Source organism: Rhipicephalus microplus, unplaced genomic scaffold, assembly GCF_043290135.1.
Source record: "Rhipicephalus microplus isolate Deutch F79 unplaced genomic scaffold, USDA_Rmic scaffold_757, whole genome shotgun sequence".
Taxonomy (NCBI): Eukaryota; Metazoa; Arthropoda; class Arachnida; order Ixodida; family Ixodidae; genus Rhipicephalus; species Rhipicephalus microplus.
In genome coordinates, this window is record NW_027465313.1 from 10,001 (window position 1) to 22,500 (window position 12,500).

The window sequence follows — 12,500 nt, forward strand, 5'->3', positions numbered from 1 at the left end:
GGACTTAGCACTTTTCGGCTGTGCCTGGCTGGCGGCCCACTCACTCGATCGCCATGTCTGTTTGCCACAGTTTTCCCGGTGGTGCCGCACCCGGGCTCGCCCCGGCTGACGCGGTTTCGTGCCGCCCCGGCAGACGCGGTTTTCGCGCCGCCCCGGCTGACGCGGTTTCGTGCCGCCCCGGCAGACGCGGTTTTTTGCCGCCCCGGCAGACGCGTTTTTTTTTTCTTTCGCCCCGGCTGACGCAGTTTTCGCGCCGCCCCGGCAGACGCGGTTTTCGCGCCGCCCCGGCAGACGCGGTTTTTTGCGCCGCCCCGGCTGACGCAGTTCGGACTTGGCACTTTTTGGCTGAGCCTGGCTGGCGGCCCACTCACTCGATCGCCATGTCTGTTTGCCACAGTTTTCCCGGTGGTGCCGCACCCGGGCTCGCCCCGGCTGACGCAGTTTTCGCGCCGCCCCGGCTGACGCGGTTTCGTGCCGCCCCGGCAGACGCGGTTTTTTGCGCCGCCCCGGCTGACGCGGTTTTTTGCCGCCCCGGCTGACGCAGTTCGGACTTGGCACTTTTCGGCTGTGCCTGGCTGGCGGCCCACTCACTCGATCGCCATGTCTGTTTGCCACAGTTTTCCCGGTGGTGCCGCACCCGGGCTCGCCCCGGCAGACGCGTTTTTTTTTTTTCTTTCGCCCCGGCTGACGCAGTTTTCGCGCCGCCCCGGCTGACGCGGTTTCGTGCCGCCCCGGCAGACGCGGTTTTTTGCGCCGCCCCGGCTGACGCGGTTTTTGCCGCCCCGGCTGACGCAGTTCGGACTTAGCACTTTTTGGCTGAGCCTGGCTGGTGGCCCACTCACTCGATCGCCATGTCTGTTAGCCACAGTTTTCCCGGTGGTGCCGCACCCGGGCTCGCCCCGGCTGACGCAGTTTTCGCGCCGCCCCGGCTGACGCGGTTTCGTGCCGCCCCGGCAGACGCGGTTTTCGCGCCGCCCCGGCTGACGCGGTTTTTGCCGCCCCGGCTGACGCAGTTCGGACTTAGCACTTTTCGGCTGTGCCTGGCTGGCGGCCCACTCACTCGATCGCCATGTCTGTTTGCCACAGTTTTCCCGGTGGTGCCGCACCCGGGCTCGCCCCGGCTGACGCAGTTTTCGCGCCGCCCCGGCTGACGCGGTTTCGTGCCGCCCCGGCAGACGCGGTTTTCGCGCCGCCCCGGCTGACGCGGTTTCGTGCCGCCCCGGCAGACGCGGTTTTTTGCCGCCCCAGCTGACGCAGTTCGGACTTAGCACTTTTTGGCTGAGCCTTGCTGGCGGCCCACTCACTCGATCGCCATGTCTGTTTGCCACAGTTTTCCCGGTGGTGCCGCACCCGGGCTCGCCCCGGCAGACGCGTTTTTTTTTTTCTTTCGCCCCGGCTGACGCAGTTTTCGCGCCGCCCCGGCAGACGCGGTTTTCGCGCCGCCCCGGCAGACGCGGTTTTTTGCGCCGCCCCGGCTGACGCGGTTTTTTGCCGCCCCGGCTGACGCAGTTCGGACTTGGCACTTTTTGGCTGAGCCTGGCTGGCGGCCCACTCACTCGATCGCCATGTCTGTTTGCCACAGTTTTCCCGGTGGTGCCGCACCCGGGCTCGCCCCGGCTGACGCAGTTTTCGCGCCGCCCCGGCAGACGCGGTTTCGTGCCGCCCCGGCAGACGCGGTTTTTTGCGCCGCCCCGGCTGACGCGGTTTTTTGCCGCCCCGGCTGACACGGTTCGGACTTTGCACTTTTCGGCTGTGCCTGGCTGGCGGCCCACTCACTCGATCGCCATGTCTGTTTGCCACAGTTTTCCCGGTGGTGCCGCACCCGGGCTCGCCCCGGCAGACGCGTTTTTTTTTTTTTTTTCTTTCGCCCCGGCTGACGCAGTTTTCGCGCCGCCCCGGCTGACGCGGTTTCGTGCCGCCCCGGCAGACGCGGTTTTTTGCGCCGCCCCGGCTGACGTGGTTTTTGCCGCCCCGGCTGACGCAGTTCGGACTTTGCACTTTTTGGCTGAGCCTGGCTGGCGGCCCACTCACTCGATCGCCATGTCTGTTTGCCACAGTTTTCCCGGTGGTGCCGCACCCGGGCTCGCCCCGGCAGACGCGTTTTTTTTTTTTCCTTCGCCCCGGCAGACGTGGTTCCCCCCCCCCCCCTCCGTCTTTCTTTTTGTTTTTTTTTTTCGCCGCGGCTGAAGTGGATTTTTCGGTGCCTCGACGCCCCGGTAGTCGCGGTTTTTCCGTTTCCGCACGGCCCCGGCTGACGCTGCTCGGTCACAGTCGCCTTTTGTGGTGATTGCAGACTTCTTGAGCGCGGGTGTTTTTTTTTTTTGTTGTTGTTGTTGTTTTATTACGCATTCGCTCCAGCAGACGCTGTTTAGACTTTTTGTTTCCTCTTTTATCCTGCGACGAGGTGACGAGGTTTATTCGGTGCCCCGCCGCCCCGGCTGAAGTGATTTTTCCTGTCCCGTGCCGCCCCGGCTGACGCGGTTGGGACTTCGCGTTTGTTCGGCCGCCACGGGTTTTGGCGCACTCGCTCGGTTGCTTGTTGTTGCCACTTGTTGCGAACCCAGGTTTCTTGAGCGAGCGCGGGCGTTTTTTCTTCCTTTCTTTCTTTGTTCTATGTGTTAGCGAATCGGCCTTTAATATCACACGAGGACTCACAACCAACAATTTTCAGTTTGAAGTGTAAAAAATCTGCAGGTGTTGACGTAACTGACTTGCCCCGTACCCTTGAGTACATCCATGAAGTTCTCGTAGTACTACTAAATCGCATTATTCCAAGTGGAGAAATTCCCATAAACTTGCAAACCTCTACACGAAAATCGGTGCGCGTGATAAAGTTGAAAATTATCGTCCGATATCAAATGTGCCTTCTATAACACAAATTCTAGGAAAAAAAAAAAAAAAAACACTTGTTCGCCGTTTTCTGCGCCGTGACTGGCAGCACTCCGGCGAAGCGAAACGGGGTCGATTCGAGCACGATATCGGCGTCTTTCGACGTGCTCGCCGGCGACCGTCGCACGAGTACGTCGCACGAGCGCGTCTGCCGGGGCGCCGTTTGCGAAGCCGACGCAAAAGTGGGAACCGCCGCTCGGATGATCGCCGCTTTCGGCAGAGTGAGTGTTGGCACTCCGGGGAAGCGAAACAGCGTGAATGCGCCCACGAAATCGGCGTATTTTGAAGTGCCCGCCGGCGACCGTCGCACGAGTACGGTAAACCGCGTCAGCCGGGGCGTAGTTCGGGACGCCGACGAAAAAGTGGGAAGCGCAACTCGGATCTTCGCCGTTTTTGCAGGAGTGAGTGGCGGCCCTCCTGCGAGACCAAGAAGCATCGATTCGTGCACGAATTCGGCGCCTTTCGACGTGATCGCCGGCGACCGTCGCTCGAGTAGGGCAAACCGCGTCTGCCGGGGCGGGCTTCGGGACGCCGATGCGAAAGTGGGAAACGCTGCTCGGATGTTCGCCGTTTTTGGCCGAGTGAGTGCTGGCACACGGGCGAAGCCAAACGGGGCCGATTACGGCACGATATCGGCGTCTTTCGACGTGCCCGCCGGCGACCGTCGCACGAGTACGGTAAACCGCGTCAGCCCGGGCGGAGTTCGGGACGCCGATGCGAAAGTGGAGAACGCCGCTCGGATCTTCGCCGTTTTTGGAGGAGTGAGTGGCGGCACTCCGGAGAAGCCAGGGAGCGCCAATTAGCGCACGATATCGGCGTCTTTCGACGCGCTCGCCGGCGACCGTCGCACGAGTAGGGCAAACCGCGTCTGCCGGGGCGGGGTTTACGACGCCGACGCAAAAGTGGGAACCGCCGCTCGGATGTTGGCCGTTTTTGGCAGAGTGAGTGCTGGCACTCCGGCGACGCGAAAGAGCGCGAATGCGCCCACGAAAGTGGCGTATTTGGACGTGCGTGACGGCGACCGCTGCAGGAGTACGAAAAACCACGTCAGCCGGGGCGAGCGACACACGGCGGTCTGGGTGCTTATCGCTGCTATTATAGGGGCACCCCGGCAGACGCAGAAAAAAAAAAAAAAATTTTCGACCTTCTTTTTTGCTGGTCGAGCTCGGGTAACCCAGGTCGCAATGGGAGCCGCGCACGAAAGCGGCGTCGCGAGACGCGTTCGCGGTCGCTAGTCGCACGAGCTCGGCAACCGCGTCAGCCGGCGCGGAGTTCGGGATGCCGACGGCTAAGTGGGTACCGCTGCTCGGATGTTCGCCGTTTTTGGCCGAGTGAGTGCTGGCACTCCGGTGAAGCCAAGGAGCGCCAATTCGTGCACGATATCGGCGTCTTTCGACGTGCCCGCCGGCCACCGCCGCACGAGTACGGCAAACCGCGTCTGCCGGGGCGGGGTTCGCGACGCGTACGCAATAGTGGGAACCGTCGCTCGGATGTTCGTCGTCTTTGGCCGAGCGAGTGCTGGCACTCCGGCGAAGCGAAACGGGGCCGATTCGGGCACGATATCGGCGTATTTCGACGTGCTCGCCGGCGACCGTCGCACGAGTACGGCAAAGCGCGTCTGCCGGGGCGAGGTTTGCGACGCCGACGAAAAAGTGGGAAGCGCCGCTCGGATCTTCGCCGTTTTTGCAGGAGTGAGTGGCGGCCCTCCTGCGAGACCAAGAAGCATCGACTCGCGCACGATATCGGTGTCTTTCGACGTGCCCGCCGGCCACCGCCGCACGAGTACGGCAAACCGCGTATGCCGGGGCGGGGTTGGCGACGCCGACGCAAAAGTGGGAACCGCCACTAGGATGTTCGCCGTTTTTGGCAGAGTGAGTGCTGGCACTCCGGCGAAGCGAAAGAGCGCGAATGCGCCCACGAAAGTGGCGTGTTTGGACGTGCTTGACGACGACCACCGCAGGAAAACGAAAAACCACGTCAGCCGGGGCGAGCGACCCATGGCGGTCTGGGTGCTTATCGCTGCTATTATAGGGGCACCCCGGCAGACGCAAAAAAAAAAAAAAAATTTTTTTCGACATTCTTTTTTGCTCGTCGACCTCGGGTGACCCAGGTCGCAGTGGGAGCCGCGCACGAAAGCGGCGTCGCGAGACGGCTTCGCGGTCGCTAGTCGCACGAGCTCGGCAACCGCGTCTGCCGGGGCGGAGTTCGGGACGCCGACGGCTAAGTGGGAACCGCCGCTCGGATGTTCGCCGTTTGTGGCCGAGTGAGTGCTGGCACTCCGGCGAAGCCAAACGGGGCCGATTCCGGCACGATATCGGCGTCTTTCTACGTGCTCGCCGGCGACCGTCGCACGAGTACGGCAAAGTGCGTCTGCCGGGGCGGGGTTTGCGACGCGTACGCAATAGTGAGAACCGTCGCTCGGATGTTCGTCGTCTTTCGCCGAGCCAGTGCTGGCAATCCGGCGAAGCCGAACGGAGCCGATTCGGGCACGATATCGGCGTCTTTCCACGTGCTCGCCGGCGACCGTCGCACGAGTACGGTAAACCGCGTCAGCCGGGGCGGAGTTCGGGACGCCGATGCGAAAGTGGGAAGCGCCGCTCGGATCTTCGCCGTTTTTGGAGGAGTCAGTGGCGGCACTCCGGTGAAGCCAAGGTGCGCCAATTCGCGCACGATATCGGCGTCTTTCGACGTGCCCGCCGGCCACCGTCGCACGAGTACGGCAAACCTCGTCTGCCGGGGCGGGGTTTGCGACGCCGACGCAAAAGTGGGAACCGCCGCTCGGATGTTCGCCGTTTTTGGCAGAGTGAGTGCTGGCACTCCGGCGAAGCGAAAGAGCGCGAATGCGCCCACGAAAGTGGCGTGTTTGGACGTGCTTGACGACGACCACCGCAGGAAAACGAAAAACCACGTCAGCCGGGGCGAGCGACCCATGGCGGTCTGGGTGCTTATCGCTGCTATTATAGGGGCACCCCGGCAGACGCAAAAAAAAAAAAAATTTTTTTCGACATTCTTTTTTGCTCGTCGACCTCGGGTGACCCAGGTCGCAGTGGGAGCCGCGCACGAAAGCGGCGTCGCGAGACGGCTTCGCGGTCGCTAGTCGCACGAGCTCGGCAACCGCGTCTGCCGGGGCGGAGTTCGGGACGCCGACGGCTAAGTGGGAACCGCCGCTCGGATGTTCGCCGTTTGTGGCCGAGTGAGTGCTGGCACTCCGGCGAAGCCAAACGGGGCCGATTCCGGCACGATATCGGCGTCTTTCTACGTGCTCGCCGGCGACCGTCGCACGAGTACGGCAAAGTGCGTCTGCCGGGGCGGGGTTTGCGACGCGTACGCAATAGTGAGAACCGTCGCTCGGATGTTCGTCGTCTTTCGCCGAGCCAGTGCTGGCACTCCGGCGAAGCCGAACGGAGCCGATTCGGGCACGATATCGGCGTCTTTCCACGTGCTCGCCGGCGACCGTCGCACGAGTACGGTAAACCGCGTCAGCCGGGGCGGAGTTCGGGACGCCGATGCGAAAGTGGGAAGCGCCGCTCGGATCTTCGCCGTTTTTGGAGGAGTCAGTGGCGGCACTCCGGTGAAGCCAAGGTGCGCCAATTCGCGCACGATATCGGCGTCTTTCGACGTGCCCGCCGGCCACCGTCGCACGAGTACGGCAAACCTCGTCTGCCGGGGCGGGGTTTGCGACGCCAACGCAAAAGTGGGAACCGCCGCTCGGATGTTCGCCGTTTTTGGCAGAGTGAGTGCTGGCACTCCGGCGAAGCGAAAGAGCGTGAATGCGCCCACGAAAGTAGCGTATTTGGACGTGCTTGACGGCGACCGCCGCAGGAGTACGAAAAACCACGTCAGCCGGGGCGAGCGACCCACGGCGGTCTGGGTGCTTATCGCTGCTATTATAGGGGCACCCCGGCAGACGCAGAAAGAAAAAAAAAAATGGGGACATGGCGTGCGTCACCGTGCGGCTTCGCAGCGTTGCCGAAGTCGCCGAGCCCTTCGACTGAGCCGAACGGCGGACAGGGAACGTTGGTCGGCCGTTCTAACCTGTCGGTGCCACGCCGAGACGTCGTTAAGGAAAACCGCGTCGTGGGCCTCTACGACGCCGTCGAGTCGTTGTACGTTTGGTGTCCAGCGTGTCGGCGGCGAGTAGCGGACACGTCGTTCACGACTTCGGTCTTTCGCAGTCGACGCGAACTTGCGGAGAGTCGTGGTGCCTCACGTTTTCGGCAGAAACCGCGGCGGAATTTTCCCGTGCGTGCGCGCACGACCTCGGTGCTGTGCCGTCAGCGTAGTGTTGCACAAACTCGTGGCCTACCCAAGGTGCGGTACGTTTGCGGCCGTATCCTCGGTGGGAATTTCGTGAGTAGGGTCGCAAATTCTACGACCTCGGCGGGTTTGAGAGCGACGTAGACTTGTGGCACGCTCAACATGCCACACGTTTCGGGGCACACCCGCGGTGAAATTTTCTCGAGTACGCTCGTATTAGGGCCCAAGGAGGTCTGGGTACTTATCGCTGCTATTATGTGGGGGTTCTCGTGAGCGGCGTACGCGAAAGCGACCGGGTGTCTGATATGCGGCGGGCTTCGGCCTCGTCAAGCGTGTCCTCGGGTCTGCTCCAGGGGAATCCACGGCAGTCGTCTGCAGCCTCATCCGCTTGATGCGTTAGGGGCTGGTTGTCGGACGGTGCCGTTTTACCACGATATCGAGGTGTGTTCCGTGTCGTCCTCGGGCAATTCAGATGCGAAAGCGCCGAAGACGCGGGCGTGACCCGTCGTCTGGCGGCTTTGCAGTCTCGGCTCCGTTGCTAGTTCCGGCCGGTCCACCGACAGTGCAGCGGGCTTGGGCAACCCGCACGGCGCGACCGAGTCGATGCAACGAAAAAGAGCGAGCATGAACGTGCTTCTTGCCGCACGGCTCCCACTCGTCTTTCGGGAAGGTTGTGCCGTAGCGAGCTCGAACGCCGTCATCTCGGAGTGCAAAATAAGCGTGTTGGGGCGCCTGAAGGTGGCCTCCGCCGCACACAGACTGCGTCCGGCCCGCCGAGGGCGAGGACGGACGCGCAGTCGAACGATTACCTGGTTGATCCTGCCAGTAATCATATGCTTGTCTCAAAGATTAAGCCATGCATGTCTAAGTACATGCCGAAATAAGGCGAAACCGCGAATGGCTCATTAAATCAGTTATGGTTCCTTAGATCGTTTCTTCCTACTTGGATAACTGTGGCAATTCTAGAGCTAATACATGCAGTGAGCCTGGAGCCCTTTGGGTAACGGGTGCTTTTATTAGACCAAGATCGATCGGGTTTCGGCCCGTATTGTGTGGTGACTCTGGATAACTTTGTGCTGATCGCATGGCCACGAGCCGGCGACGTTTCTTTCAAGTGTCTGCCTTATCAACTTTCGATGGTAGGTTACTTGCTTACCATGGTTGTTACGGGTAACGGAGAATCAGGGTTCGATTCCGGAGAGGGAGCCTGAGAAACGGCTACCACATCCAAGGAAGGCAGCAGGCGCGCAAATTACCCATTCCCGGCACGGGGAGGTAGTGACGAAAAATAACAATACGGGACTCTTTTGAGGCCCCGTAATTGAAATGAGTACACTCTAAATCCTTTAACGAGGATCAATTGGAGGGCAAGTCTGGTGCCAGCAGCCGCGGTAATTCCAGCTCCAATAGCGTATACTAAAGCTGCTGCGGTTAAAAAGCTCGTAGTTGGATCTCAGTTCCAGACGAGTAGTGCATCTACCCGATGCGACGGCTCGGACTGAACATCATGCCGGTTCTTTCTTGGTGCACTTCATTGTGTGCCTCGAGATGGCCGGTGCTTTTACTTTGAAAAAATTAGAGTGCTCAACGCAGGCGAGTCGCCTGAATAAACTTGCATGGAATAATAGAACAAGACCTCGTTTCTGTTCTGTTGGTTTTTGGAATACGAGGTAATGATTAAGAGGGACGGACGGGGGCATTCGTATTGCGGCGCTAGAGGTGAAATTCTTGGACCGTCGCAAGACGAACTACTGCGAAAGCATTTGCCAAGAATGTTTTCATTGATCAAGAACGAAAGTCAGAGGTTCGAAGGCGATCAGATACCGCCCTAGTTCTGACCATAAACGATGCCAACCAGCGATCCGCCTGAGTTACTCAAATGACTCGGCGGGCAGCTTCCGGGAAACCAAAGTATTTGGGTTCCGGGGGAAGTATGGTTGCAAAGCTGAAACTTAAAGGAATTGACGGAAGGGCACCACCAGGAGTGGAGCCTGCGGCTTAATTTGACTCAACACGGGAAAACTTACCCGGCCCGGACACTGGGAGGATTGACAGATTGAGAGCTCTTTCTTGATTCGGTGGATGGTGGTGCATGGCCGTTCTTAGTTGGTGGAGCGATTTGTCTGGTTAATTCCGATAACGAACGAGACTCTAGCCTATTAAATAGGTGCGGGGTTCCCAGCACCTTACAACCTTCTTAGAGGGACAAGCGGCTCCTAGCCGCACGAAACAGAGCAATAACAGGTCTGTGATGCCCTTAGATGTCCGGGGCCGCACGCGCGCTACACTGAAGGAAGCAGCGTGTCTTTATCCCTGTCTGAAAAGACTGGGTAACCCGTGGAACTTCTTTCGTGATTGGGATAGGGGCTTGCAATTGTTCCCCTTGAACGAGGAATTCCCAGTAAGCGCGAGTCATAAGCTCGCGTTGATTACGTCCCTGCCCTTTGTACACACCGCCCGTCGCTACTACCGATTGAATGATTTAGTGAGGTCTTCGGACCGATGTCCGGCGCGGCCTTTCGGTTGCGCCGGTCTGTTGGAAAGATGACCAAACTTGATCATTTAGAGGAAGTAAAAGTCGTAACAAGGTTTCCGTAGGTGAACCTGCGGAAGGATCATTAACGGATTGTGAAGGGTGAGCGCCTCAGCTGCGTCTGCGCCCGACACTTTCTGCCGCTGACCCCGTTTGGACGCGGGGTCGGCTTTTCCCCACGGGGCTGCCTGAATGTGGAGCGGCACCCCGTGACAAATTGTTGCGCCCAGCGGACGCCAACACCGCGACCTTGGACGGTCGGCCAGGTGGCGGACGCGGGTACAAACGGCGCAACGCACTCATAGGTCGGCTTTCGACCCGCCACTGCACCGTGGCTCGAAGCGCTCGAAATGCGCGACCCGACCGCTGCGGGACCGCCTAGTACTGTAAACAGGAGCGGCGGAGCGCGAACGGCGAGTCGTGGTTACGTCGGTAGAAGGCGAGGCTGCGCGTTCCCGAAACGCCAGCCGAGTGCCCTCCCGACCGTTCGAGCGTGCAAGAACGAGACCCGACAATCGCGCGGCGACTGCCAAGTACGAGAGGAACGGCACAAGCGTCGGCGGTCGGTCAAGGAACTGGCGATGTGACGGGTCCGCTGTGCACCAGTGCATACCGTCCCGCCGTCCGCGGCAAGCGCCTCCGCGTCCTCGGGTGACGGAGGCTGCCGGTCGGTTCTTGCAGGCGAGGGATCTCGCTGGCACCGGTTCGCGTTGACGCGCGGCCGGTCATGGCACGGCGATGCGACGGCCGAGGTGCGCAGTACTCGATGGAGGAACCGCACGCTCCGATGACCGTCCCGCCCTCCGCGGCGTATGCGTACCGACCGTAATGGTTGCAGCAGCGCCGGCCGGCTTTTGAATTCGCCACACGAAACACGGTGCGAGATCGCGGTTAGGGGAGCGTCGACGTTGCCAGGCGTTTTGCTTGCTGCCGAGGGAAAGGCGGCACGGCCACGTCGCGCTCGTCGCGATTAGCGGGTCTGCGCGCTTTGGGAAGGTGCCGCAACGACTTGCCGAAAGAGGAAGCACGGAAGAACGAGGGACTTGGACGTCCCGACAATTGAACGCACTTGCGGCCAGGCCCTTGCTGGCTTCGTTCTTCCGCCTCGAGTAGGCTCGTACGCGGCTCCGGCGCCGAAAGTGGTCCTTGGCACCGACTTCGGTGGACGTGGGAAGTGCCGCGCAAGTACGGCGCGCCTGGCTCCACCTGTTGGCTAAAGTAGGCAGCCGGATCGGCATTTTGGTGTGCGGTGGCAAACCGTGGATGCGAAAAAAGCTTGTGCGATTTCGTGGAACAAAAAGCGGGGGTCCCCCTTTTTATGCGGAGGAGACCGACCCGCCCGCCGTGGTGAACCGCGACGCCACGGTAAAAACGGGAGAGGCTTGTCGATGGGACCGTGCATCCCGCGCTCCACGGAGGCCGGGAGGCGGCCGCCCGAGGAAATGTGTAGCCGTCGAGGCCCGCATCTGCGTGCACTCTTATCCAAATGGGTGTACCGCAGGCATTTTCTGGTTAGGCGGGCCAATGAGAGCGAGCACACAACGATACCTACGGGTCCGGCTTGGAGAACCGGCTTCGACGCCTCCCGAGTATTTATAGAGGGGTGGACCACGAAAGCACTCGCAAGTAGCGGAAGCGAAACGCCGTCCGAAACACACCGTTTGCTCGATTTGCGGCAGCCGAAAAAGGCGCGGCAGAGTTTTGGAGTCCAAGCGTGCGCTGAAAAGCGCCCTTCTTGGCCACTGTTTGGCCGAGTGCCAGAAACGTTTGGTTTTGACTGTACGGAATTGAACAAACACTTTTTCACGACTCTAAGCGGTGGATCACTCGGTTCTCGGGTCGATGAAGAACGCAGCCAGCTGCGAGACTTGGTGTGAATTGCAGGACACACTGAGCACTGATTCTTTGAACGCACATTGCGGCCTTGGGTCTTCCCTTGGCTTCGTCTGTCTGAGGGTCGGATCACATATCAAGAGAGCCTTCGGCGCACAAGGGAACGTGAGCCGTCGACTCGTTTTGACCGCGTCGGCAACACGGACAGCACGCTGAACACCTCACAGCGAGCGCCAACAGCGGCCACTCAAGGGCGAGACGGTGGCGACCGTCGTGCCAGAGCCCAACCGAAACGGGGGCGACCGACTGCATTGAGGATGTGGCACCTCGTTGAGACCGCCGCAGGACTTCGAGTCGGAAGGAAGCCTGCAGGGAAAGTGCGGTCGAGGTTGCGTACTCCTCTCTGCGACCGGGCGCGCAAGAGCTGCGAGAGCCACGGACGCGCAACTTTAACGCACGGTAAACACGAGGAGCGAAAGCCGGCCAGCAAAGCTTCTCCAGCCGTGCGCAAAGTGCGCGAGATCGCAGCCTTGCGTTGCGCTTGTTGCCCTCGAAGTAAGCAGGGTGTCCCGTAGACCGGGCGCTCGAACACGCTGCGGGGCCGTGCCTCCTCCAGGCTTTGCCGCGCGAACAGGGAACGTTCGCGCGCAAAGCGCAGGGAGGTGAGGAGGCTGCGCCCGACGTTTGCGGTTCGCTGCGTACGCGGTTGATGCGGAGAGCACGGCGCGACGACTTGCCGCGAAGCGGAAAAAGTCTCCCGCACGAGTTGGCGAAACGTTGGCGAAGCTTAAGGCGTTCTCGTCGTAGTCCGCCGTCGGTCTAAGTGCTTCGCAGTTCCCGTCCCGTTCAAAAAACTGGGCCACTCCAGTTGGGGCGGGGGCGACGCTACACGAGACGATGCCTCTCGCCAGGCTGCGTGGCTGCCCTTGCGGCGGCGGCGACTGGCCTCGGCGGTGTTTGGGCTTTCGACACGGTCGTTTATCACGCA

General features: G+C 60.9%; 2 non-coding genes across 2 annotated transcripts; both read left to right on the forward strand.

Moving 5' to 3' along the window:
* The first annotated feature begins 7,952 nt into the window (after positions 1-7,952).
* Positions 7,953-9,767, forward strand: LOC142795608 (small subunit ribosomal RNA). Its single transcript, XR_012893158.1, has one exon. It is a non-coding gene; the product is annotated as a small subunit ribosomal RNA (ribosomal RNA).
* Positions 9,768-11,486: 1,719 nt separating this feature from the next.
* On the forward strand, positions 11,487-11,639 carry LOC142795607 (5.8S ribosomal RNA). Its single transcript, XR_012893157.1, has one exon. It is a non-coding gene; the product is annotated as a 5.8S ribosomal RNA (ribosomal RNA).
* Positions 11,640-12,500: the final 861 nt, after the last annotated feature.